The 27,778-nt window shown below is 48.7% G+C and overlaps 1 protein-coding gene across 2 annotated transcripts in view; it reads right to left on the bottom strand.

The window, feature by feature from the left end:
* TOPAZ1 (testis and ovary specific TOPAZ 1) overlaps positions 1-27,778 on the bottom strand; it is a 2,616,805-nt gene that overhangs the window by 1,414,145 nt on the left and 1,174,882 nt on the right. The window lies entirely within an intron of this gene.

The raw sequence follows: 27,778 nt of genomic DNA on the forward strand, positions 1-27,778 counted from the left end.
CCACGATGAAGGAAGCTTGCGTTGTGGTGATCCCTAAGCCAGGAAAAGAGCATCGAAAATGCGAAAACTATCCACCAATTTCGTTATTAAATGTCGATTTTAAAATATTCACTAGAATATCGACTAAACGGCCGGACAAGTATATTGGAGACCTTATTAGCCACTCCCAAGTAGGCTTCATGCAGGGCAGATATGGATATGATCATGTGAGGACATTAATAGATGTTATGGGATTCCCAAAGGAAAAGGTTCGGATACTCTTCTAATTATTATGGACGCGGAAAAAGCCTTTGACAGGGTTAATTGGACTTTTTTGGACCACACGCTCAGGGAAATGGGTTTTGGGGATACCTTTATCAGAGTTATTAAAATGCTAAATTCATCCATCAGTGCTAGAGTCTTGGTTAATAATATTATGTCTTCTCATTGTTTTGTCAAGGGGTACTAAACAGGGCTGCCAGTTGTCCCCATATCTGTTTAATATAGCAATAAAACCACTGATGGCATATATAAAGCAAGAACGGTCCCTTCATGGGCTTAAGTGTGGTGGTAGCGAAATCAAAATCTTGTGCTACGCGGATGATATGACCATTGTTTTGACAAACCCGCTGGAAGGGAGTGAAAAGTTGAAGTGTATGTTCGCGGAAGTGGGAGCATTGCCTGGTCACAAGATAAACTGGGAATAGACAGTAGTCGTTCCTTTAGATGTCGGACACCCGAGGAGCAATATGCGTTCTTGGAATTGCCAATGGGAGGTGGGTGCAATAAAATATTTGGGAATTTACTTGGTTCGCAACCTGAAAATGATGGCAGAATAAATATTTTGCGGATTTTAGAGAAAATCTGTAGGGACGTATCAAAATGGAGTCGCTTAAGGTTGGGTCTTTGGGCAAAAATGAAAGCCATCAAAATGGTTCTTTTTACCGAAAGTCCTCTACGTTATCCAATCCATGCCTTTGAAATTCACTAAGAAGGTCATTGGTAGTATCAATGAGGTCTTTCGAGGGTTCCTTTGGGGGAGGGCAATAGGCCTAAGATTCCTGAACACATTTTAACATGCTCCATGAAGGAAGGGGGATTTGGTTACCCTAATTTAGTGAATTATTGCACTGGATTTGTTCTAAAAAAATCAACATTTTATTTTTCTGACGACAGTGAATATGTCCCCTACTAGCAGATTATTGAGAGGGAACAATTTTCACCTTATGCATTGCGAGATATGTACTCTATGTCTAAGATGCCGAACTCTACGGTGATGTTACCTACCTTGAGTACTACCAGAGGGACCTTGCAAACCTTTATAGCACGTAGAGGGGAAAACGTTTGGATACACTACGATGCATCTTTGTGGTATAATGCAGGGCTACAGATAGCCAACAAGACCTTATGTTGGCAAAGCTGGATCAGAAGGGGCATTTTGAGTATACGTAATTTCTGGGAAGATGGTCATACGTTTTCCTTTCAGCGTTTTAGGGTCTCTTTTGGATTAGGGGATAGGGAACGGGCAAGTTATCGATAACTAAAGGCTCTTCTGTCAGAACGGCAGGGAATGCTTGGGAATCCCATTAGAGAGAGACCCATTAACTGTGCGATTATCCGATCTCTTCCATGCGCAGTGTCTACATATATGAAACTAATGCCAATGGAAATCTCTCATGTGGAAGCGTGGGAGAAACTTTGCCAGGCCAGGGTGGAGGAATTGGGTTTGGACATTTCAAGTGAGGAATTAGAAAGTCTGCTCCGGGTGGGTGTGCAGTCGAAAATGGGTTAAGGATTGAGGTATATTAGGCAAAGGGTTCTGTGTAGATTATATTGGACCCCAGCTAAAAATGTCCAAATTAGGCCTATTGGATAATGATGTCTGTTGGGGTTGTGGTCTTCATGGGGGAACCTTATCCCATATGTTATGGGCATGCTCTAGGGTGTACACCTTTTGGAATGAAGTCCTTAATAGACTAGATATTATCCTGGATGACTAGCTTCGGCGTACATGTCATTCGACAATTTTGTTATCGAGCAGAGGGAGAGGGGATAAGGCCAAGGTAAGAACAGATTGGATTAATAGGGTACTGGTAGTGGCAACTAAGCAAATACTAAAAGTTTGGAAATCAAGGAAAAAGCCGGATGTAGATGATTGGCTGTTGGATGTCCGTACTTTGTCTTACTATGAGAAAGTAATGTTCAGAAAACAAAAGCGAGAGGAGCATTATGTTAGAATTTGGGGTTCTTTTAATTAATTATACAGTTGATACTTACCGAATGTATGCTTTATTTTCTATATGGCATTGTTAGGGAATTATTGAGATTTCTGTGTAGTCTTGTGTCATTTGTTGTTGTGTTGTCTGTTGTAGTCGTGTTTAAGAATTTTTAATATGGGATAGGAATTTGTACTAGTTTAATTAAGACTTTATTACGTGAATCTTAACACTGTTATAATTGATTGTTTAATTTATATATGCTTTCTGTAATTTGAGGACAAGTCCCTGATATAATGGATGTGTCAGTGTTATCCTTCTTTGTTAAACTTGTTCATTAATAATAAATACATTGTTCAAATGGGGAAAAAGAATTTTATAAATAAACATGGCCACCTGATTTTGTACTTTGTTTTTAACATGCGACAATGACCCATCACAACTCGCTTTTTTTTTTTTTTAAAGTGACGTAACGTGATCCAGTTACAACAGGTTTTTAGCCATCATTTGACAGGTATGTAACTAACCCTGTAAAAACCCTTCCTACCTTTCCAAAGCGAGGATAGCTAGTTTGGTCTAAATATTGCTTTTGGTCATTAAATTAGTAGTGGGGGTTGCTTGGAGGAGGCCACCTTCAAAGCAGATTACATTGTGGTGGCATAAGATGCGGTTTATATTATCTGGAGAAGCTCACAGTAAACCGACACAGATCCTTAGATGTTATCACTTCTCCCCAAGGGGGAGCTCCTCCTCATGAAGCCAGGGACGTGAGGTCACTACCCGATAGTCCCACTGCGGGTGGTACTCAGCGGGAAAGTCTCATGCGGAGTGACTCCCCCTCTATGGACAAGGACGAACAGCCAAGGGAGGCGCGGTATAATAACCCTCACACAACATCCCATTGTAAAGCCCAGTCCTATACTAATCCAACACTAATCCAACCCATATACTGATGTCGGACCAGAGACTTGACTTCTACTGAGATGAAGATGAATATGGACTACCCAAGGGAGAGTAACAGTAGAAGTACTTGGATGAGGAGGAGGCACAAAGGAATAACGAAAGAAAGGCCAAAGAAACTGAAAAGGGGCTTGGTATATTAGGCCAACAAGTGATATAAAAATAGACAAAGTAACTATGAAGCACGCTAGCCAATCAGGAGAAGAGGCAGTACAGTCCAGGAAGTTTGCTGGGAGGACGCCAAGGCATCTACGAGCAACCCGCTTCTAAAGCCTGGTGGAGGGATTTGGGTTGCTTACCCGCAACAGAAGAGTTTGCGGCCAAAAAGACAGTAGCTAACTTGACTGTTACAGGCAAACAACCCAAAGTAAAAGCCTCCCCAAGCATACCCTACAAATACACCCCCCTCGTTCCCCTTACTTCTCTCTTTTTGCACACACCTCGTCGTGTGCCGCTCTCTGACACCGGTTCCCTTCACATAAATGCTTGGGAACCGGCGTCGCCGGGTCCTTTCCTTTCTTTTCTTTTCTTTCAAACTGTATTCCCCAGGGGACACCCAGGTCCCATTATAGCGAGCATGGAGACCGGGGGACACCCCTGCAACTCCTGTTCCCCTTGTCCGCTATAATGGTCATGTATGGCATTTTTGGGCATTTTTGATCGAAATTTTGTTGTATGGGATTTTTTGTAGCTTAAATTCAGTCAAATCTGCCATATACGTATGTTTCTCTTCAGTCGTTTTGGGTGTTTCACTGGTGGAGTATAGCCACTCCAAAGCAGAGCTGGGGACTGGAGGGTGGCCGCGAAACCCCAAACGGGTGGGCCAGAAGTCCAGAAAACAACGCTGTGGCAGCCAACAGTATCATGGCACAGGGTCAGCCAGAGAAGAGAAGCACAGCGCAAACTAAGTCCCACTGCCCCACAGGGATACAGTGAATAGCTCCCAAGAAACAGGTAACTGGAGAGAAAGGCAGTCAGGATCGGGACCGGGTGTGAGAGCCATAGTCAAGAGTGAGAAAGAGTGCAACAGGAATCCTTTTCCCTGGAACAGTGGTCGCAGACAACTATTAAGAATAAGAGTGCAAAATAGTGCATCGGACTTCATCTTCCTCATCAGAGTGGTTGGTCACAAAACACTCCCAAAGTAAAGAGTGAAAGAGAGCACATGGAAGTTTTCTTCTTCGTGGCAGTACCTGGCATGAGAGTGAACCAGGTCTGCCAAAAACAAACCTTAAAGAAGTACAGGTCTGGGATCCATACCCACAAGAGAAGGCTACAAACCCCTTTTCGCATCACAGTACTTGGCAGGAGAGTACACCAAGTACACTAAGAGAAAGAAGAGAAACCAGGGTCAACGACTCTTCTCACAATTGGGTCTTTGCTTGCTAAGAGAAGGCCAAGGGATGCATTCCTTCTGGTGTTGTGAACAAGGAAAGCAAAGCTAATGATGGCCAAGAGAAGAACAGGTTACCTACCCATGGTAAACTCCTTTCCACTGGATGTTCCTCCCACGTATTCCTCATCTTTGATAGTGAAGTCTGCTTGCAGCTTGCTTCAGAATTTGTTTTTCGTAGGGTCGATAGTCGTCGAGTCTTGGTCCTTGATGACCGCCGTTGCGTCCCTCGTGATGTCGACGTTGGTCTATGAACACACACACGCTGACCGTTATCTCAGTTCTTCGTTTTTTCCCTCCTTTAACTTTCATGCAGTGTTATAGAAGGAGACAATCTTGACGGTGTAAGACAAAGAAATTCTGGGCAGGCAAGAGGGGATGGATGGGTGGGTGAGGAGGAATACCTGGGAGGAACATCCAGTCGAAAGAAAGTTACCAAAGCTAAGTAACTGGTTCTTCGAATGGATTTTGTCCTCCCACGTATTCCTCATCTTTGATAAGACTCCAAAACCAGTTTGAGTTAGGCTGAGGGTGCCAAGAATGTCTTATTTGTTACCATTATGGAGTACAACAGCCTTGCCAATTTTGGCTTCCTCTCCTGAAAAAGAATGTACACAGTAAAATTGACTGAAAGTGTTAAGGGAGGACCAGGTTGACGCTCTAAAAATGTCTCGCACCGACAGCTCTTTCCAGAGCTGAAGAAGCAGCCACCCCTCTAGTGGAATGTGCCCTCAAACATACGGGTGAATCTTTGCCTGTTAACGAGTAACATTCAATTATGCACATTACAATCCATCTAGAGATTGTTTTGTAACTGCCATACTTAGTCTTTGACCAGCATAACTGATGAAAAGTTGATAACCTTGGCGTATACTTGCAGTCCTTGTAATGTTGTAGCTTAGAGCACTTTTGGGTCTAGACGATCTAGTCTCTCCTCTTTAGACGGATGAGGAGGAGGGTAAAAAGATGGCAGTACATTACGTTGTGCTAAATGAAACTATGACACAACTTTCGAAAGGAAAGATGGCCTAACTCCCAAAATTACCTCATTCTTGGAAAAGGATGTAAAAGGTTGTTTGGAAGATAAGGCCTGTAGTTCACTTACCCTATGGGTAGATGTGATAGCTACTAGAAAGTCCATTTTCAAAGTGAGCATCCTCAGAGGACACTAATATAAGGGTTCAAATGGAGCTCCCATAAGACATCTTAATAAAAGATTTAAATCCCATGATGGCACGATGAAGGGAGTGGGTGGAAACAAATTGGTTAAGCCCTTCAGAAATTGTACCCAATCAGCAATTTGAAGTATGGCCCCCTCATCTGGAGATCTTTTGAAGATTGATGGTGCTGCTAAGTAGCCCTTCATCGTGGCCACTTGCAAACCAGAATGGGTCAGGTTGAGCAAGAAAGACAGAACATGGGGAAGTTTACATGTGAAAGGATCTAGTCTCTTTTCCCTGCGCCAGCTGCTAAACTTATTCCAACAGCAGCGGTACAGGGATTTAGTTGCTGGCTCCTTGCTGAAAGCAACACTTTCCATTACGTCTGCCGGAAGGTCACAATCCTTATAGCTCAACCATTCACACACCAGGCATGAAGATTGAGAGTCCTGATCACTGGGTGAAAAATGCAACCTCCCTCCTGCGAGAGTAGGTCTTCTCTTTGGGGAATATGAATTGGAGGGGAGATGGGCATTTCCAGAAGGTCGGGGTCCCACGTTCTCCTAGCCCAAAATGGAGCAATCGGGATCATGGTTTCCCGAACCTCCTCAACCTCCTAATGATATGAGGAATGACGGTAACTGGTGGAAACGCGCCGGTTGACAATGATCACGAACAGCTCCACTTGAGGGGTTCCACAAAGGGCGAAAATCTCCAGGACTTCCTGAGCTAGTTCCCACTCGCGGGAGATCTTGCTCTGCCTGCTCAGAGCGTCCGTCGCTGTGTTCTTTTCTCCGGCTAGAGAAACTGTCAGAAGATGGATTCTTTCTCAGTGCCCAAAACCAGAGCTTCATTGCCTCTCTGCACAGGGGCAGTGACCCTACTCGCCCTCTCTTATTGAGGTAGTGGATGACCACCGTGTTGTCCATCATTATCAGGACACTCTACCCCCATATTGAGGCCAGGAAGGCCATCAGCGCTAGTCTGATTGCCCTCAGCTCCAAAAGGTTGATATGGAGTCTGGAATCCGACAGACCAGTGTCCAGTTATTCAAAGATGGAACAAGTTACTTACCTGTAACTGTTGTTCTCCAGCATGGGTCTGGCATGGATTCACATGCTCATGAATATTCCCCGTCAGGCCGGGAATCCTTGGTATAGAAAAAATCAGTATCAGTTTCGTTTCTGATCTGTCTTTCTTAGTAGTAACCAATCACTGGTCTCTGGGTCATACTGCCCCCAGCCAATGACTGCCCTCTCCCTAAGCCCCGCCTCTGGCAGCCATCCTCAGATTTGGGAGCACGTAAAGTGGCAGTATGACCAAGTGAAGAGCCGCAGAGGGGTAGGCGGGAGGGTTTGCATGTGAATCCATGCCAGACCCATTCTGGAGAACAACGGTTACAGGTAAGTAACTTGTTCCTTCTCCAGCATGGGGTCTGGCATGGATTCACATGCTCATGAATATAAGAATACATAGCAGTATACACATGCACAACCACGGGAGGTGGCAACAGGCTCAACATTAAGCAATAGCAAAACACTCAACATTAAGAATCTCTTACCTCCTCACCAGGCTCACCTTAAGCGAACAGGTTGCGCAGCACTGCTTGGCCGACCCTGGACTCCTCCCTGGAGTCCCGATCGACGCAGTAGAATCTCGTGAAGGTGTGCGTCGACCTCCACGTCGCAGCCCTGCAGATGTCGAGCAGGGGCACACCAGAAAGGAACGCCGTGGTAGCAGTGATCACTGTGGTCGAGTGGGCTCTCGGACGGCCGGGCAGCGGTCGGTTTGCCAACCGGTGACAGTGCATGATGCAGCCGGAGAGCCATCTGGAAATGGAAGCCTTCGAGAGAGCATTCCCTTGATTCACAGGTCCAAAGTTTACAAACAGCTGTGATGTCTTCCGAAAACTCTTTGCGCGGTCCACGTAGAACTTCAGCGCTCTAGCTACGTCCAGCGAGCGCAGAATCCTCTCAGCCAGCGACGAAGGCGACGGGAAGAAAACTGGCAACACCAAGGGTTCGTTGAGGTGGAAGTCCGACGGCACCTTGGGAATGAAGGAGGGGTGCGTCCTCAGCACCACCCTCGTGTCGTGAAAAGTCAAGTATGGTGGCTTGCAAGATGGGGCCTGGATCTCTCCCACTCGTCGTGCGGAGGTGATGGCCACGAGAAAAGCGGTCTTCCACGACAGAAACTTCAACGGTGCCGAATGCATAGGCTCAAATGGGGCCCCCATGAGCCTGGTCAGCATCACGTTGAGCTCCCACGCCGGGGTAGGGGCCTTCACCGGTGGGAATGATGGGAACAATCCTTTCATAAATTCCTTCACAAGCCGATGAGACCACAAGGACGCCCGTCCCGTAGTCCTGGTGTATCGTGAGATGGCGGCCAGATGTATCTTGATGGAAGCGTGAGCTAGTCCAGCCTTGGCCAATGACAGTAGGTACGGCAATACTTGAGGGGCCGTAATCCGCAGAGGGTTAATCTTCTGTGCACAGCACCAGGCAGAGAACCTCTTCCATTTATGTCCGTAGCACTTGAGAGTTGAGGACGCCCTGGCCTTTGCAAGAACCTCTCTGCAGTCGGCTGGGATGTCGTACCCTCCAAACTCTAGTGCTGCAGGAGCCAGGCCTGCAAGTTCAGCGACTCTGGGTTGTGATGAAGAATGGCGCCTCCTTCTCTGGAGAGAAGATCCGCGTCCGTCGGCAGCTTGACTGGTGTGGACGCTGACAATTCTAGAAGGTCCAGGAACCAGATCAGTCTTGGCCACGCCGGTGCGACTAGGATCATCGTGCACCGGGACCTCTTGAGCTGGTTGATGAGCCGGAGCAGCAACGGCAACGGAGGGAACGCATAAAGAAATAGGCCATCCCAGGGGAACGAGAAAGCATCGCCCATGCTCCTCGGCTGGGGGAACCTGCTGGCGAACCTCTGGCACTTGGAGTTCGTCGCCGTCGCGAAGAGATCGATCTGGGGTTCGCCCCATCGTCGGAAGAGTCGATCCCCTTGATCCTGGCGTAGTACCCACTCGTGGCACGAGCGCAGCTCTCTGCTGAGTGAATCGGCGATGGTGTTTTTTATTCCTGCCAGATGAAAAGGCACCAGCAACGGCCCAATGCCACAGATCCTGGGCTTCCTTGGATAGGGCAGAGGATCTGGTTCCGCCCTGCTTCCGGATGTAGAACATCGTGGTGGTGTTGTCGGTGAAGATCCTCACCACCTTGCCCTTGAGGGACGGAAGAAACGACTTGAGGGCCCAGAACACTGCGTGGAGCTCCAAGATGTTGATGTGGAGAGACTTCTCCTCCAGGAGCCAAAGGCCTCTCACGTGCAGATCTCCGGAGTGCGCTCCCCAACCTTCCAGGGAGGCATCCGTCGTCACCGTCACCTGGTGAGCTGGGGTCTGAAAGTCCATGCCCGCCGACAGATGAGAGCGGGTACCCAACCACCGGATCGCCTGACGGAAAGTCTTGTTTAGTGGGATCCTGTCCTCAAAGCTGCCCGTCGACTGGACCCAGTGGGCGTCGAGGAACTCTTGTAAGGGGTGCATCCAAAGCCTGCAAAGGCACACCAGATAAATGCAGGAGGACATCATCCCAAGGAGGGACTTGATAGATCTTACCCTGGCCATGTCCGTGGCCAGCAGACGCTGCACCTTGCCCAGGATGGTCCTGGTCCTTTCCTCCAACGACGAGGCCAGCAGCGCCACTGTGTCGAGCTTAGCTCCCAGAAAAAGGGCGACTTGCGACGGGACCAGGTGGGATTTTGGAAAGTTGATGGAGAACCCCAGGTCCGTGAGCAGCTGGACGGTCTTCGCAGTGTGCTCCACGGCGAGCTCCCTTGTCCTTGCCCGGATGAGCCAGTCGTCCAGGTAGGGGTAGACGTGAATCCCGTGCAGGCGCAGCCGCGCCACCACCGGTGCAAGGCACTTGGTGAACACCCTGGGTGCCGACTTCAATCTGAACGGGAGGGCCTTGAACTGGTAGTGCCGCACTTGGACCACGAACCTGAGGAACTTTCGGTGTCTTTTTAGAATGGGGATGTGGAAGTACGCATCCTCCAAGTCCAACGACGACAGGAAATCGCCCTCCTCCAGCTGTCCCAGCACATGCTGGAGGGTGACCATCCGGAACTTCTGTGCCTTGATGTATCTGTTCAGTCGTCGCAGGTCCAGGATGGGACGCCATCCTGCCGTCTTCTTTACGAGGAAGTACCTTGAGTAAACTCCGGAGCCCCGAAGCCTCTTTGAGACAAGCTCGATGGCACCTTTCTTGAGAATCGCCCTTACTTCCAACAGTAGTTGAGGGACGTGATTTTCCTTCCTGGCCACGGGTGGAACGTGAGGGCACTTCTTCTGGAACTCGAGAGAGTGCCCTTGGGCCAGGGCGTCCAGCACCCAACGGTCGATGGAGATGGACTCCCACACGCTGGCGAACCTCGTCAGCTGGCCTCCCACCAGGGTACTTCAGCGGGGGCCCGACCCCACGGTCGGTACAATCTTGTTTGGAGGCCGCCTTGCCTCCTTGACCTCCCTGTCGACGACGACGGGCACCACCTGACTTGCCGCGTCCGCTGTAGGCCTCCTGAGACGAAGATCTTGCCGCTTGGCGGTACGTCGAGGAGCCACTGCCGGGTCCCTTGGAGGCACCTTGTCTGCCTCCGGAGCTCTGAAAGTACGGCCGTCGTTGTTGGAGCACTCCCAGTGCCCGGGCTGTCTCCGTGTCTGTCTTGATAGCCTGAAGGGACTCATCAACCGCCTTCCCAAACAGGTTGTTCCCGTCGAAGGGCATGTCCAAAACTTTGGTTTGTATGTCCTGGCGGAAATCCGTCGCCTTGAGCCATCCTCGTCGTCTCAGGCAAACGCCGTTGCCCAACTGATGGAAACCGGTGTCGGCGATGTCCGTTGCCACTGTGATGGCGTGGTCCGAAGCGATGTAACCTTCCTGTAAGAGTTCAAGGGCCTAAGCCCTTTCGGCGTCCGGAAGGAAGTCCAATAGAGGGGTGATTTTGAAGCACAACTCCCAGTCGTAGCGGGCTACGATAGCCAGGGCGTTGGCCGCCTTGATAGTCGTCGCTGCGGATGAGATGACCCGTCGTCCCATCGTGTCCAGCTTCCTGCCCTCGCCGTCCGGCGGGGAAGTTGATGTCGAGGCCGATGCCCCCCCCCCCAGCTTTCTTCTTTGCCACCGCCGAGACGACCGAATCCGGGGTAGGTTGCGCCCGAACGCGCAACGGGGCAGCGTCGGGGACCCGATACTTCTTCTCGTACCGGTCCCTCTTTGCAGGCGCCGTGGCAGGGTTCTTGAGGAGGGCGAGCCCCTCATCCCAGATGTCATCAAGAAGTGGTACGGCGAGGACCGTCTTCCTTTTAGCCTTGCGCCGTTGGTAAAGGAACTCTTCCTTCTTCTCTTCGGGGCAGAGCTGGAAGAGCTCAGATGCCCTGGAAATCATGGCATGGAAGGATCAATTTCGTCGGGCGGGGACGCCCGAGCAGGGGACGACGGGGGACACGTCCCGTCGTCGCCTCCGTTGTCATCTGTACCTGTCGTAGCCGTGTCCGTGCCTGTATCATCCCCGTGGGTAGTAGACCGGGGGGAAGGCAGAGCAGGCCGCATAGGTGGGAGAGGTGGCGGAGGATGCGTCGTCCTCTTCTTATGCGGTGGACTTTCCGAAGGTCCCGGCTCCAGTTCCCCCGTCGGGTCTGGCTCAGGTACCTCCGTCGGGGGGAGGGGCAACCTTGTCCTTATCTCCTAACAGAAGGCCTGAATCGCTGACAAAATGGCCGCCGAACTGTCCTGCGGCACCGGAAACGATGGGCGTGAGGGCTCTTGAGGAACCTCGTCAGCGGCACCGTCGCTCTCGTCGCCCTCGTCGGGATCCCTCCCGATGGGCTGGGCTTCCTCCACGACTTCGATGAGCTCTTCTTCAGAGGTTGTGTCCGTATCCACAATGGCCACTTGCCCCTCCCCGTCCTTTTCCAACGGGGACTTCATGGGGGTCTTCTCAATGGGCCTGAAAGACGACTCCCTCCGCGGTGGCAGGGAAACTCTGGATCCTGAGGTCGCCTCCACTGGCGTAGCCTCCACAGGGTGAGCCAGGGCCGCTGCGACATCCTCGATCGAGGTCTTAGCAGGGTGAATTAAGGCCATCGTCACATTCTGTACGCCTGGGGCCTTCACCTTGGGGGGAGGGTCCGAGCCTCGCTCCCCCCTGCCGGAATCTTCGAGATCGACCGAGCTTCTCCAGAAGCTTCGCCGGGTTCTCGGACTTCCTCTTACCCGAGCCAGAGCGTTGGCTCGTGGTTCATGGCGCCGGGGAGGATGCGCCCTGCCTGGCAGCCAAGGAGCCCGACCGTTCGGCGCTCCCGGTGCCCGCAGACTCGCGGTGCTTGGCCTTTTGTTGGGCCCCCGTCACCGGGGCGCCCTCACAGGACTTAGAAGACCGCTCGGACTTCTTTTTCTTCTTCTCGCCTGACGGGCTCTTCCCTTCCAGCCAGTTGGCGAGACGGAGGTGGCGATCCTTCATGGTCCGCTCCGACATGTTCCCAAAAAACGCACAGTCCTTCTCCATGTGCGTCTTAGGCATAACGAATGCTCGTCCTCCTTGAACACATTCTGAACCTGGCATCCAGGGCAGGTCCTGAACAGCTTCCCTGGCGTCGAGCTTCCTTTCTCCTAGGCCATGTCCGAGGAAGGCCTCGGAACTTCTGGAATCCTCCAAAAGCGTAACTCGACAAGATCTTCACCCTTGAGGGGCGTAGAAAACTCTGAAACGGGTCCCCGTTGATCGGATGTAGAAACGGTGGAGCTTGAGGCTCAATCTAACCGAAAAATGAGAAAAATCTCCTGAAAAAGCGCGAAAACGCAGCAAAAGCTCGAGAGCTACAGCACGAGGACTCCCAACACTTGAACGTGCGGTAAAAATCTGAGGATGGCTGCCAGAGGCGGGGCTTAGGGAGAGGGCAGTCATTGGCTGGGGGCAGTATGACCCAGAGACCAGTGATTGGTTACTACTAAGAAAGACCGATCAGAAACGAAACCAATACTGATTTTTTCTATACCGAGGATTCCCGGCCTGACGGGGAATATTCATGAGCATGAGAATCCATGCCAGACCCCATGCTGGAGAACTCTCATGTACGCTACCCATCATATAAGGAAGAAGTACCTTTGTAGGGACCTGGAGAGGGTCCGTCATTCTGCCGGAGAAATGAAACTACTGGGATCTGAGAGCCCATTGAAGGGATCTCATTCTCAGATGGGCTTCTGGCACCAGAAAAGTGCAGGATGCCATGAGGCAGAGCAACCTTAGGAAGTCGTAGGCCGGAAGACGTTGGGCACACTGAATATTTGGACCATCTGCAAGAGATGTTGAGCCCTTAACTCAGGTGGCAAAGCTTTTCCTGAAGCTGAATCCAGGACTGCTCTAATGAATTGAAGCTTCTGTGAAGGTGTCAAGCGGGACTTCAAGTTCAGGCAGAAGCCCAGTTCGTGGTTGAAGTGGTAGGTGCGACAGATGATTCAGAGACTGTTCCGGAGAAACAGCCCTGATCAAATTGTCATCTTGGCAGGGGGTGATGTGTATACCTTCCCTCAGACTTCCTGCCACCACTGCCATAAGCTTGATGAAGACCCTCGGGGCTGAGGTGAGCCCGAATAGCAGAACCCAAAACAAATAATGAGAAACGGCAACTGCGAACCTCAGGTACTTTTTGTGCTTCTGATGTATCGGTACATGAAACTAAGCACCCTGAAGGTTCAATGACACCAACCAATCCTGAAATCGAAGGGCCTGAAGGATCTGCGAAAGAGTAACCATCTTGAACTTATCCATCCTGAAGAACGTGTGGTCGCACTCCTCCGTCCTTCATAAGTATCAGGAAGTAGGAAGAGTACCAACCCTGCTTTCTCTCCACTGCAGGTACCAATTCTACAGCACCTTTCTCCAAAAGAATGATAATCTGCTGTTGGAGGAGCAGATCTAGAATCAGGTTGATCTGGATTTTGGGGGGCAATTAGGAGGTCTTCTTGGAAATGGAAGACAGTAACCGTCCGCTACGGTTTGTAGCACTGATGCGTCCGAAGTAATGCTTCACAAACTCCGCAGATGACATGACAGTCTGCCTCCTACCACAGACTTGTGGGTGAGGGAGTCATTTGCTGTACCACCTGCAGCTGAGGGTAACTTTGCGGTGTTGATCTGGGATTTCTTCCTCCTCTACAAAGGGCTCTTCTTTGACCCCTTAGTGAGAATTGACCTCTTCCTCTAGAGTTGGAGGAATAAAAACAAAAAGGACGTCCTCTCCATCCACCCAAATTGACCTTTAACAATTGACCTTTCGCACAATTGACCTAATTATAGTGGTCCTAATTGACCTTCTGAGCAATTGAGCTTTATATTATTTGAGTTATTTTATATATGTATTGGGTTGGTTTTGGATTATAAACATAAGGGGTTTGGGTGGAGGTTTGGGGGGTTTTTGGATTGGCTACAGGGAGTTTCCCCCACGTATATATGTCCTAATTGACCTTCTAAATTAGGCCAATTATCCCGAGGTCAATTGTGAAAAGGTCAATTAGTATACAACCATCTAATTGCCACCCCTAATTATTCTTCAGCAGCTCGAGACACTTGCAGTTTTTCCAAGCTACCATCAGCCTTCTCACCAAACAGGGAAGTCCCGTCAAATTGAATTTCGAGCAAACGTGCCTGGAGGTCTGCAGAAAATCTTGATTTTCTTAGCAACGATATGCGTCTAAGCACTGTACTGGCAGTCATGGACCGGCTTATTGAATCTGCCGTCCCCAGGCTGGACTGCAAAGATTGCCTCATGGCATCTTTTCCATACTGTATTAGGCTTAAGAAACCTTCTCTTTCTTCTCCCTCTGGAATGTGTTTGGCTGCAAGAGTCGTTACACCCCAAAGTGTGCGAATGTACTTTGCTAAGGCACAGGTAGCATTAGCTGATTTTAATGACATGCTCCCAGCACTAAATACTCTTTTTCCGAAAGAGTCAATTCTTCTATCTTTCATACCTGCTGGAGCAGAAGGGTAAGCTGCAGCTTTTGATGAAATTATTGCTGCCTGAACAAGCAGGCTCTCTGGCGGCTGTAGGGTGCGAGTTCAAAAAAGGAGGGCCCACAGAAGCAGTTCTATATTGCTTTGTTAACAAATTTTAACCGGTGGAACAGAATCTGGTTTTAGCCAGTTTTCCATAACCCTTACTCTTAAGGTTGCATGGAATGGTAACACAGCCTCCCTAACTGCACCACTGTCAAAAATATCAGTGAAGTCATCAGTCTCCATAACTGCTGCTGGTTTGGACCACCCCAGATACTCAGTCACTTTAAAAATTACAACTCTGTATGAGGGATCAGCCTGACCAGCCATCTGGGTTACCAAACTGTCTCTCGTGAGGTTTCCCAGCTACTGGTCTCCTTTAGAGTTTCAACTAGATTTTGCATCTTGGATTCTTCCGAGATCCACTTTGACATTTGGTGTCCCATATTCGTACCCAAAAGGGGGATGATCTTACTCTCCATCTTCCTCGAAGGTTGATCCCTTTTCTTGAAGAAATCCGGCAGAGGAATGGGTTTAAAAATCCTTAGATATATCAGCCATAGGTTTAGCAGTCTGAGAGCACTGAATGCTCCAATGAAGTTGAAGGTGTCGAAGGCTTTGACTACTTCCTCGAAGCAGTCAGTGAATGAGCAGACAATTTAGTATGCTTCAATGGCTGTAGATGGATTACATGTCTCGAAGGATTAGGCGATGAACATAACTGCTTCAATACAGAAGATGAATGCTTTGAGGGGCCAGACACAGCCTCTTTCTTGTGCGCCAAGGAAGACTCCTTCAACTTGTGTTGAGGAGTCGCTCTTCCCAGGCCTTGAGGCGGGCGAGAAGGAGACACAAACTTCTTACCGGTCTTGTTAGACGCCTAGGGGTGGCTTCTTTCCTCAGACTCCTTCAGAGGAGCTTTCCTCTGGAAAACTTGAAGCATTTTCAAACTGAAGTTGTCTAAGTCTGCCGCAGGCGAGTTCTTTTTTGGAAACAAAACCTTTTTAGGAAGAGGGAGAGGACGAAGATCTATGATGATGTTTTTACTCTTCTTATGAAAAGAGTACGAGTGTTGTGAACTAGACCTCGAATGTCTTTGGTGTTTAGGACGCTTTTTTAAAAAACTTTTTATTACTGCACACAGGAATGGCACATACATACATGTTTAAGATTTCTAACATTACATCATACACAATCGCATTTAGTTCGAGTCTGGGTCTTCGGTTTAGGCCTTGTCCGATAGGTACTGTTTGTATCTAGCCCATATGTTTCTGGGCCTAGAAGTGGGTAGTACCGAGTCTATATATAGCTCCTCTGTGTCGTTTGTCCACAACATATCTCTGTCCCAGTCCGCCTTGGTCGGCAGAGCAGCGCATTTCCACTTCATTAGTATTACTCTTTTAGCTATCAACAGACACAAGTTCAAGAGTTTTTGCCATGTCGGGTTCATCTTCCCCACCGCGCCCAATAGGCACAGCCGAGGTGTCCATTCCATGAGCTGGTCTGCCATTTCACCCAGGGCTATTCAAACCTCTGCCCAATAGGCTCTCAGCTTTCTGCATGCCCAGAGCATATGGTAGATATCTGCGTCTTCGGTTTGGCACCTCAGGCAGGTTCCTGGAGCCGCGGGGTAGATGTGTTTGAATCTTACAGGGGTATAGTGTGTCCTGTGTACTATTTTATAGTGTATTAGTTTGTATCTAGAGTTACATGATATGTGCTTGGTCAGTGTGCAAATCTGGGTCCATTTGTGATCTTCTATTTGCTGCCCCAGATCTTGTTCCCACTTATTTTTGGCTGTGTGTTTTCCTGCTGGGCGTGTTTGAACTATGGTTTTGTATAGGGCAGAGGCTGCGATTTTCTGTGTCCCACCTGTAAATACATATCCTAACCCCATGTTTATCTCTTGTTCTTCTGGCAAGGTGGGGTATGCATTTGTATGGTTGCTTTTATACGCATATATTGTAGTTTATGTGTGGTTGTATTTCCCACTATATCCTTAAGATCTTCCCATGTCGCAAAGCGCTTGTCTGGGAATAGCTGCCCCCATTGAACAATGCCTCTAGCACGCCAGTGTGGTGCTACCTCACCATCCAGAGTTAATGGCGTATGGGGGTCACCCCAGATCGGCATACTGGGGTGGTATAATCTGTCTGTACCAAGAATATCGGCTATTCTGGCCCAGGCTGTGGTCGTTACCTGCGTAGGGTCTATAGAGTTGTGGTGTTTGGGTCCTGATCTCGTCATTTTATGCAGCATTATGGTTGATTCTCGTGTGCGCCGTTCTTGAGGTGGACTCCCTGGGTCGAGAATGTTCGTGGCCCAGTGGGCAGCATAGTGTGCCTGTGCTGCCAGGTAGTAGAGCTCTAGGTCCGGCGCCATCAGCCCATCCCGGGGATATGTGTCTGTTAATGCTCTTCGGCTTAGCCTGGGATGTCCTCCCCACACGAACGTGATGCAGGCACTCTTCATTTTTGTGAAAAGTGCACGACCAGTCCAGACCGGCACCGTATTGAATTGATAGAACAGTTTTGGAAGTATTATCATTTTCATAAGGGCAATTCTTCCCATCATTGAGATGGGGAGGGCGCTCTAGCATTTCATCTTTGCGCATCAGCTAATGTGCTGGAGTTTAAGGCTTGAGACATTTGGGCGATTCTAGCCACATATGCTCCAAGATATAGTATATGCATCAGGCTCCAAATGAGACCATGCAGGTCTTGGGGTTCTACTGTGTTTTTTGTGAGTGGGAATATCTCTGATTTATTGGCATTGAGCCTTAGGCCGGAGTAGTCGCCGAATTTCTTAACTTCTGCCAGTACTTTGCCCAGCGCACGATCTGGGTTCTGCAGATACAGAAGAATATCATCAGCGTATAATGTTATAATCTGTAGTTTACCCTCAACCCACAGACCATGTGAACTGTAGTGAGCCCTGAGAATGTCTGCCAGGGGTTCTATTACTAGGGCGAATAATAGTGGTGACAATGGACAGCCTTGTCGGGTGCCTCCTAGTAACTCTAGCATGTCTGTTAAAGTGCCATTCACTCTTACCTTGGCGTAGGGGCGTGCATATAGTATTTGGATCTATTTAATGAAGTTGGGTCCGAATCCATAATTACGTATTACCCCAAATAGGAAAGGCCAGTAGACTGTATCGAATGCTTTTTGCATATCAAGAGAGACCGCTATCCCTTGGGTTTCGGGGAGTATTGTCACCAGGATTTTGTGGCACCATCTGATATTCGACGCTGTGGACCTACCTACAATAAATCCAGCTTGGTCCTCATGAACCATGTAGGGCATTAGTGGGGTTAATCGGGTTGCCAGTATCTTTGCGAAGATCTTCGCATCGGTATTTATTAGTGACAGTGGCCTGTACGATCCTCAGTCTTCTGGGGGTTTCCCTGGCTTAAGCAATAATGGAATTACTGCTTACCTGGTGGTTACGGGCAGCTCCTTTGTTTAAAGCTTCCACTCATACTGCATATAGCCTGGGTACCAACAATTGACTGAATTCTTTATAACATTCCGCCCCGAGACCATCTGTACCTGCCACTAGGGAGTGTTTTTATTTACTTCGCTATCTCAGTCTCGGTGATCGGGCTTTTTAGTGACTCTCTAGTGGCGTCGGCCAGTAGTGACGTTGGTATGTGAGCGAGGTAGTGGTCTATCTTCTCTTCAGTGGCAATACACCGAGGGGAGTACAGCTTTTTGTAGAATTCATAGAATGTTTCCTTCACCTTAATATTCTCCGTGGTCACTGGACCATCCGGTAATTTTATGCATGGTATAGTTGTAGAGCCCCTTTCACCCCGCACCATTCTGGCCAACAGCCTCCCCGAGCACTCACTATCCCCATATCGACGTGCTGCCATCTGTTTGTCGAAGTAACAGATCTCTCGATCCACCACTTCTTTATATTTATCTAGCTTAATTTTAATCTCCGAACTTAGCTGCGATGTTGGGAAGTGTGCGTACTGAGATTGCAAAGAGGCTATTTGTGCGTCTATGCGTGCCAAACTACCACGGATATCCTTGAGTACTCTGTATTCAGCGGATATTGTATTGCCGCTTATACAGACCTTAAATGCCCGGCATAACGTTGCCTGACTGGACACAGAGCCCTCATTGATGTCGAAGTATTCCTGTATCTGCTGGGCCAATGTCGTTCTGTAAATCAAATTTTGCAGGGCCGCAGGTTTAAATTTCTATGGTGGTCTGTTCACTGTAATGTCAGGTATTCGTAATGTTAGCTGTATTGGCGAGTGATCAGAGTATGTTCTGGGAGAGATATGGGCACTGGTGACCCAGCTCAATACCTCGCTGGCAACCAACCATAGGTCTATTCTGGAATGCATGTTATGCACTGTGGAGTAGTACGTGTATTCCTTTTTGTGAGATTTAGGGCTCTCCACGCATCCTTTAGATTTAGGTCAGTCATGTGGATGAGTATCTTCTGTGCTGCCTTTGTCAGTACTCTAGGTTGTGTTGATGTGCGATCTAAGTGTACATCTAGGATGGTGTTGAAGTCACCGTCACATATGAGGTAGGACGTGGGGTAGCTTGCCAATGTTTCAAATAATGTAGAATAGAAGTCAGAGGAGTCAATATTTGGACCGTATATGTTTAGTAGGACTATCTCCATATCATGGAGAGTGCCATGGATCATCACGTATCTTCCCTCGGGGTCGCATTCAGGGTTGAGGCAGGTAAACGGCGGAGTTTTATGTATAAGAATCGCCGCCCCCCTTGCCCGTTTAGAGTATGTCGTGTAATACTGGTGTGTCCCCCAGTTCGGTACAAGGTGTCTGACTTGCTGCGGTCCTAAATGCGTTTCTTGAAGGAAGATTATTTTAGGGCTCCGACTATTAATGTATGCCAGTATCTTCCTTTTTGTTGATCTGGGATCCTAAACCACGAACGTTCCAGCTCAATATTTTTATGTCATCCGTACTTGCATTAGCCATCATCTATAAAGTGGACGTGGTCATATGCGTCACGGTTCATTTTGGTTGTGTACTCAACATCAGTAGTGCTTAGTGCCTGCGTGCAGTTTGTTTTGGAACCTTTCATTTCGTAACTGAACCTCAACAAACACACTGTGGTCCCTACCCCCACCCTCATAGTTCCCCGAACTTCAACTCCTCCCATTAACTTCTTGTGCACCTGCTACAGGGGAGACTGTAGCGACATCCTGTGCCATCACTGTGAATATACATTTAAAATATGTCCAGTTACTTATGTTGTTACTCTCACTCATGCCGACACATGTGTGGATTAGGCTCTACGGCATGATCTGCAAGGTAGCTCGTATTCACCCCCTATATGTGGGCCACCCGGAGGGGGTCTTCATTTTCCCAAGTTCATTATTCATTATTTACGTGCCTGCTGCTGTGCGGCTTCAGAGTTTCAAGAGTCTTGTTCAGCTCTTGGTTGCATAGCCGGAGCTGGAATGTGTGTTTCCACAAAGCTCGCCGCCTCTTCGGGGAACATGAAGTAGGTTTTGTTCTGGTGTTGTATCTTTAGCCTTGCCGGGTACAGCATGGCGTACGGGACCTGTCGCTCACGCAGCAGCTTCTTAACACCGATGAAGAGACGTCTTTCCTGTTGCACCACCAATGTGAAATCCGGAAAGATACGTATGTGTTGGATTCCCACCTTAATTCTTGTTTTTCTCTGGCAGTTTTCAGTATTAAGTCTCTGTCCCTGTAGTTTATCATGCGTGCTATTATAGGTCTACGGTATGCACCAGGTTTTGGCTTCGGGGCGAGTGACCTATGTGCTTGCTCTACGATGAACATTGCAGACCATCCGAGATAGCGCAAAAGATCTTCTACTGCCTTTTCCATAGACCCCTTCAATGCCTCTTCCGGTACTCCGACTATGCGGATGTTGTTCCGCCGGGATCTAGCCTCTAAATCTTCCCATTTGGTTTTCATCATCCCCAGTTCTATTGCCATAGTGGACACTGTGGTCTTTAAGGCCTCTATTGTATACTCTGTGCCCAAGTTCGTGTCTCTGCCTCAGTGAAGCACGATGTAGTTGTATCCAGTTGTGTTTTAATGGAGGTGACATTTGCTGTTATCCCATCAGGTTTTTCATTGTGGGCGGAGAAGCCCTGTTGCATGGTCAGAAAGACCGCCTGGGGGTCCATCACTGGTACGGGGGTAGCTGGTTGGTCTTGTGGGGATACTTCCTTGGACATCGTGGGTTCTGTTTCTTTCCTTGTTGTCGTGTATTTTTCCATGGCTTCTTTTCCTTTCTTGGGACCAAATCCCTTGGGCATAGTTTTTTATCAAAGAAAAGTCACCCTGGTGCGAGCCCAGCAGTCTTCTTCCTTTGCGTGACTCCTTTAATTGACTTGTTGTCACAGGTTGCTTTGCACGCCTGTTCGCGCCTAATCTATTTATGTTTCAGTTCTGTTGTTTGTTGCCCCCTCCTGTTGTCAGCCTCGTGCCTTTGTCAGCATCTTCTATGACCACTTAGTGAACTTAGGGGTTCGCTCGTTATTGAAGAGGTGAGGCCGTGTTCTTGTCAATTCGTTGGGGCATGGGCTTGTTGTATCACTTGCCGACCTCTCTCTTGGGAAGGCTTCCTTGAATGCCCAGCCGCGGCAAGGTTTGAATCTGCTGTGATGGACAAGTTAAATACGCCTCAGAGCGTGTATATTCTTATTGGGCCGCTGTCGCCTTGCTCCACTTGCTGCTTAGCTTGGAGGTTATAGTCTATAGGTACCCCAGTAGCCTATATATGGGTTCCTCCTCCCCGCAGGGGGGTCTCAATATCTTAATTGCTGTCCTATAATGTCTGTTTGCAGCGACACCTGGGGTCTGCTGACGCTGTTTCATCTGGGGGTTATGTGGTAGGGGGTGTTTATACTCATGGAGCACTTGTAGTTTCCCTCCTGCTGGGTCAAGCTGTTATAATGTGGGGCAGAGTTGCTCTGAGGAGATGTGACGTTTTTCAGCAGGGAGGGCGGTCTCTTGGTGGCGGTTCAATGTGAGGAGGCCCCGACTTGGCCTGAATGGGGCTGCGTGGCCCTCAGAGCGGCGGCACAATCCGCGGCCCAGGTGCTGCGTGCGGTATCCGCCTTGATGATCACTAGGGCGGGGGGGTGCACCCCTCCACGCCTCACCCCGGCGCTCTAGTGTCTTCAGCGCTGGGGTCGACCTCCACAAACATGTTTGGGCTCCCTTTCTTTTCACTTCCACGCCCCTCCGGATGCTCGAAGCTGTAGGCGGGGCACCCGAGGGAAAGGCTGCCGCTCGGGGCCCGATGGTGCGCATCTCCTTCCTCCTACCTGCCAGGTTATGGGTCTCAGGATCCTCGAGCACCTCTCCTCCTGAGCCCCCGTGGGTGCTTCTCTGGAGTCAGCGGGCGTTCGATGGAAGCCAGAGCGCCCGCAACTTTCCTGCAGGTACGGGCACAGTATCTGGCTCCCGGGGCTCGTGTTGTTTTGGCGCCTGACTCCTCCTCCAATCCTTCGGCGCGGCTCAGGGTTGGTTCCCACGCAGAGCGTAGGAGCTTTTCTTTGCTGCAACTTCGGTTCCTTGTCACCAATTGTGCCCAAACTTTGCGTGCGTGGTCCTCTAGTATTGAGGCACGTTTCCTCTGATTTTTAGGCGGAACCGGGTCTGTCAGGCGTTTGTAACGGCATTGTGGCCCAGGAGGTTGCCGGAGCTCACACGAGAGTGGCCATTTCTTCTCGTGCGCAACAGCGCCCCCTAGGACGCTTTCTGACGGAAGAAACACCTCTCGATTCGGAGGATGATTTTCTTTTAGATGGGGTAATGGCAGGGGATTTGGGAGAGGGCTTACCTGCATCGAGTTTACCCTTAAGCCCTTCACTGAACCACAGTCGACTGTGACCCAAGCACCACAGACAGACGTGTTGAGGGTCTGTGATAGACATTTTTGCCCCAGTGTCTGAACACCGCTTGAAGCCGGTCTTTCGTTGTGGAGGACATATTTGAAGAATATTGTTTTATAGACAAACTTAAACGAAGCACGCAGCAATGTGGAAAAAATTGAACTGAGGTAACGGGCAGCGCGCATGCTTCATATACCAGCGCCAACGCCACAAGGGATGTTACGGAGGCCATTGAAGACCAAGACTCTACGCTGTACGATGCTCAAACCTATGAAAAAAGGTCCAAAGCATGCTGCAAGCAGAATTGAATATCAAAAATGAGGAATACGTGGGAGGACACACTCCATTTGAAGGGAGTCATTCTACTGGGAAACAAACCCACAAGGAAGATCAAGCCACAAATCCAGGGGAAGGAAGTAATTCCCCCTGGGATATAAAATATTGAAGTAGGTCAGTCAAACAAACTTGTACTCCCCATAAAAACCTTCAAGTACAAAATCACATATTTCACAAAAAAACATACTATATATAAAAAGTTATATTGCCGATTATTCTAAAAGTGTTGCAGTTAAATATGAAAGAGCATCATTTATAAATTGTTTTCTTTTTTAAAAAGCACAGATAAAAGGTCAATTAATAAATCAATAAAAAAGGTTTTCTTAATATAGCAACCACATTTCCCAGCTTTACATCCATCTCCTTTTAAATATGGAGTAAAGAGAAGTTTTTGAGAGAAATGCATCGCTCGCAGCCTCACAAATATCCAGACTTCATTGGCACTACATCAAACCGAGATTAGAAATCGAAAGGATCTCTCAGGAGGATAGCTCAGGGGTAGCGTGCTCGCCTTGGAAGCAAGACAACACGGAGCAACACAGGTACGAACCCTGGTCCGTGCTTAGAAAGCTCTGGGTATTAAGCACGTTATAAATAACCTATCATATCAGATCAGATCAAATCCAAGGTGGGTCCATCAACAGTTGTTGCCTTCCTTTTAATGGTCTGGCTTGAACCCTGCATTCTTTGCAACCACGCCCTATGTGCATGACGTGCCATCAAAAAGACAACATAGGGCCGCATAGATGGCCTAAGGAACTTGAAGGCCTCATCTGAGATGCCAACCCCAGCCTCGCTTAGGACAGGTCTCAGGCAAGTGCATCTAGAGTTTAAAGTCATAGGACAAATTAATAGAATGTGCATCATTGCTTCGCTTGCTGTCAAAGACTTGCTATTTGCAATATCCCCAGCCCTAAATGAAAATATAAAGAGCTTTCATATGCAGGTGCAATTTTGGCAATATAGGTTTTAAACTCAAACACTGATCGAAGTGCAAGGTAATCTGGCCCTAATTTGAGGGACAGTGCTTTCACCTCTAGCTGCTCCTTAGCTCTGATTTTTGCATCTTTGTTCATGCTCTTGGCAGCCAATCCAGTCTGTCCCTAGGGGTTCTCCCACATGCCTCTTGCTCCTACTTTCCTTACATGTGTAACCCATTTGGAGTCGCCCCATCTAGTGACATAAAATAGGCTAGGGCATCCAATATTTCTCTAGTCCCTCTGTTCGCCAAAGTCTTAACCAATACAATGCAGGTTTGAGGGCAACCAGATCTCCCACTGGGATAACAAAGTTGTAGGTAAACCAACACTATTGGGGCGCTGCTGAGAAGTAAGGAACAAGCTACTTACCTGTAACTGTTGTTCTCCAGCATGGGACTGGCATGGATTCACATGCCCATGAATATTCCCCGTCGTCAGGCTGGGAATCCTCGGTATAGAAAAAAATCAGTATCATTTTTGTTTCTGATCTGTCTGTCTTCACCAATCACTGGTCTCTGGGTCATACTACCCCCAGCCAATGACTGCCCTCTCCCTAAGCCCCGACCCTGGCAGCCATCCTCACATTTGGTAGCACGTAAAGTGGCAGTATGACCAAGTGAAGAGCCGCAAAGGGGAAGGAGGGAGGGTTCGCATGTGAATCCATGCCAGACCCATGCTGGAGAACAACAGTTACAGGTAAGTAACTTGTTCCTTCTCCAGCATGGGGTCAGGCATGGATTCACAGGCTCATGAATGGGATACATTACTCACTGTAATCGTATTTCTGATGCTTGTATCTGCTTAGATACACATGCTGTGCATAGGCCGACATCTAGTGGAAGCTGCAGAGTATTACAGTTTGTTTTTCGAAACTCGAAAATGGGCGTCGACACAGGGCGTGCCAGTAATACTATCCCTAGTGTGACGTCCACTGTACCCAAGATCCCTCATGCGTCTAGGATCCTCAGATTGTATTTTTTCTGACATGAGGTAGCATGAGGAGTAGCGTGAGTACAGATAATCCAAGCAGATAGATAGAAAGGTAAGACTACAAGCAACCATGCGCCTTCTCTCAGAGGGGAGGAAGGGTGGGTCGCATGTGAATCTAAGCAGATACAAGCATCAGAAATACGATTACGGTGAGTGATGTATCCCTTCTGAGGCTTGTGGAATCTGCTTAGATCACATGCTGTGCATAGATTAGCGAGCAGTACCTGAAGAAGGAGGTGGGATGTGAGAAGGGTCATGAGCAAATAAGTGTCTTAGAACTGCTTGTCCCACTTGTGTCTCTGCCTTGGAATGGGTGTCAATGCAGTAATGCTGAGTAAAAGTGTGAATAGAGCTCCAAGTAGCTGCTTTGCAAATGGTGTCAAGGGGTACATTTGCAATGAAAGCCAGAGTGGCCCCAATGCCTCTAGTAGAGTGGGCTCTTTGCGTGAAAGGCAGAGCTCTTTCAGAGAGTGAGTAACACAGCTGGATACAGTTAATAATCCACTTCGAGATGGCACATTTAGAGACGCGATCCCCCTCCCTGCCTGTAGCTACGGAGACAAACAGTTGATCTGTTTTTCTTAGCGGTCTGGTCTTATTTACATAGTAGAGGACCGCCCTACGCACATCTAGGGTGTGTAGTTTCACCTCAGCCGACCTTTGAGGGTCCTGGAAGAAAGCCGTAAGCTCGATGGACTGGTTTATGTGGAATTTAGATATAAACTTAGGTGAGAACCTAGGGTGTGTGCGTAAAACCAGTTTGTCTTTATGGACAGTAAAGAAGGGATCCTGCACTGACAGAGCCTGAATTTCACTGACCCTTCTTATAGAAGTAATAGCTACTAAGAAGGCCGTTTTATCAGTCAGGTGTTTGAGACTGCTTTTATGCATGGGCTCGAAAGGCGGTCCCATGAGCTTGGATAGCACCACATTAAGGTCCCACCCTGGTGGTGGGTTTGAAATAGGAGGGTGAAGTCTCTTTACTCCTTCCATGAAGGCTTTAACTACTGGTACTTTCCACCACGAGACCTTGTTATGGGAAGTGGTGTATGCCGACAGGGCTGTCAGGTGTACTTTCAGTGAGTTAAAAACCAATCCTGCGTCTAGCAGGTGGAGCATGTATGTAACAATAGTGGAAGGAGTGCAATCAACTGGGTTGATTTGTCTACTCTGGCACCATATAATGAATCTCTTCCACTTGTCAAAGTAACAGTGCCTTGTGTTTGGTTCCCTAGATTCCTTTAGGATGTCCATACACCTCTGTGGTAAATTGAGATGTCCAAACTCTATCACCTCAGGAGCCATGCTGCCAGGTTCATTGAGTTGGGTTGATGATGCACTGTTTGACCTTGGGGCTGGGACAGTAGGTTGTACCAGGCTGGAAGTTTGATGGGCTCGCACACCGCCATCCTGCATAGGTGTGGGAACCACGGTTGTCTTGCCCACATGGGAGCAACTAGGACGAGCGTCATCGACTCTCTGTTCATCTTGTTCACCACCTTCCTGATGAGAGGAGTTGGTGGAAAAGCGTACGCAAACATCCCTGACAAGTTCATCCACAGGGCGTTCCCATGGGAGTCTGGTTGGGGGAACCTGGATGCAAATCCTGGGCATGGTCTGTTTTCGCTTGTGGCGAATAAGTCTATAGTGGGGAAACCCCACTGAGAGAAGATATTTTCTACGACCTCTCTGTGTAGAACCCATTCGTGTTCCTCTGGGAGGGAGTCTCTGCTCCCCTGGAACATGTTGTGATGACAGGAAGATGTTCCGTCTGAGTGCCCATATCCAGATTTTCTGGACAAGCTTGGACAGATTTGGCGAACGAGTCCCTCCTTGCTTGTTCAGGTAGAACATGGCTGTTGTGCTGTCTGTCCGGATTTGCACTGATAGGTTTAGTAGGTGGGGCTCGAACGCTTGAAGCGCTCTGAATACTGCCAGAAACTCTAGCAGGTTGATGTGGTACTTGGCCACTGAGGGAGACCAGAGATGCTGAGCTGTGTGGTGGAGATGGTGAGCTCCCCACCCCATTAGACATGCATCGGTAGTGACTAATGCCTGTACTTCGGGATCGTAAAAGGGTTTTCCCTGTGCAAGATTCTCTCTTGTCCACCAGTGAAGGCTTTGTACTAGTGTTGGCGAAATGACCACTAGATCGTCCCACTGACCACTTGCCTGAAACCACTGTTTTGCCAAGCATTCCTGCATGGGACGCATACGTAGGCGCGCGTGGGGGACCAGGTAAATACATGACGCCATCATGCCCAGTAAACGCATTGCTTTGCGTACCGTTATTTGGTGACCGGACTGATATTGCGGAATTTGCAGTAGTATATTCCGAGATCTTTCCTCTGAAGGAAATGTCAACCCCTCTTGAGTATCTAGGATTGCTCCTAGGAACTGTTTGGAGGTGCTTGGCCCAGGCTTGACTTTCTCGTTAATTGAGAAGCCTAATTCAAAGTCCTTTGAATGTTTGTCCTGCAAATTACTGGGGTTTCCCCCGTTATGAGCCAGTCGTCCAGATAAGGGTACACTGGGATTGCCTCCCTGCTTAGGTGTGCAGCCACCACCGCCAGTACCTTGGTGAATACCCTTGATGCTAAAGCTATCCCAAAGGGCAGTACCTTGAATTGGTAGTGCCGACTGTCCACCTTGAAGCGCAAGTACCTTCTGTGCGCTGGGAACTTGGAAATATGAAAATAGGCATCTTTCATATCCAAGGTTGCCATGTAATCCCCCTTTTTTAGGAGGGGGATTACCTCTTGTAGCGTAGTCATACGAAACTTTTGGGGCTTGACATACTTGTTGGCAGGCCGTAAGTCCAATACTGGGCGC

The sequence above is a fragment of the Ambystoma mexicanum genome, chromosome 2q, assembly GCF_040938575.1.
Source record: "Ambystoma mexicanum isolate Mex_15411 chromosome 2q, UKY_AmexF1_1, whole genome shotgun sequence".
NCBI classification, from domain to species: Eukaryota; Metazoa; Chordata; class Amphibia; order Caudata; family Ambystomatidae; genus Ambystoma; species Ambystoma mexicanum.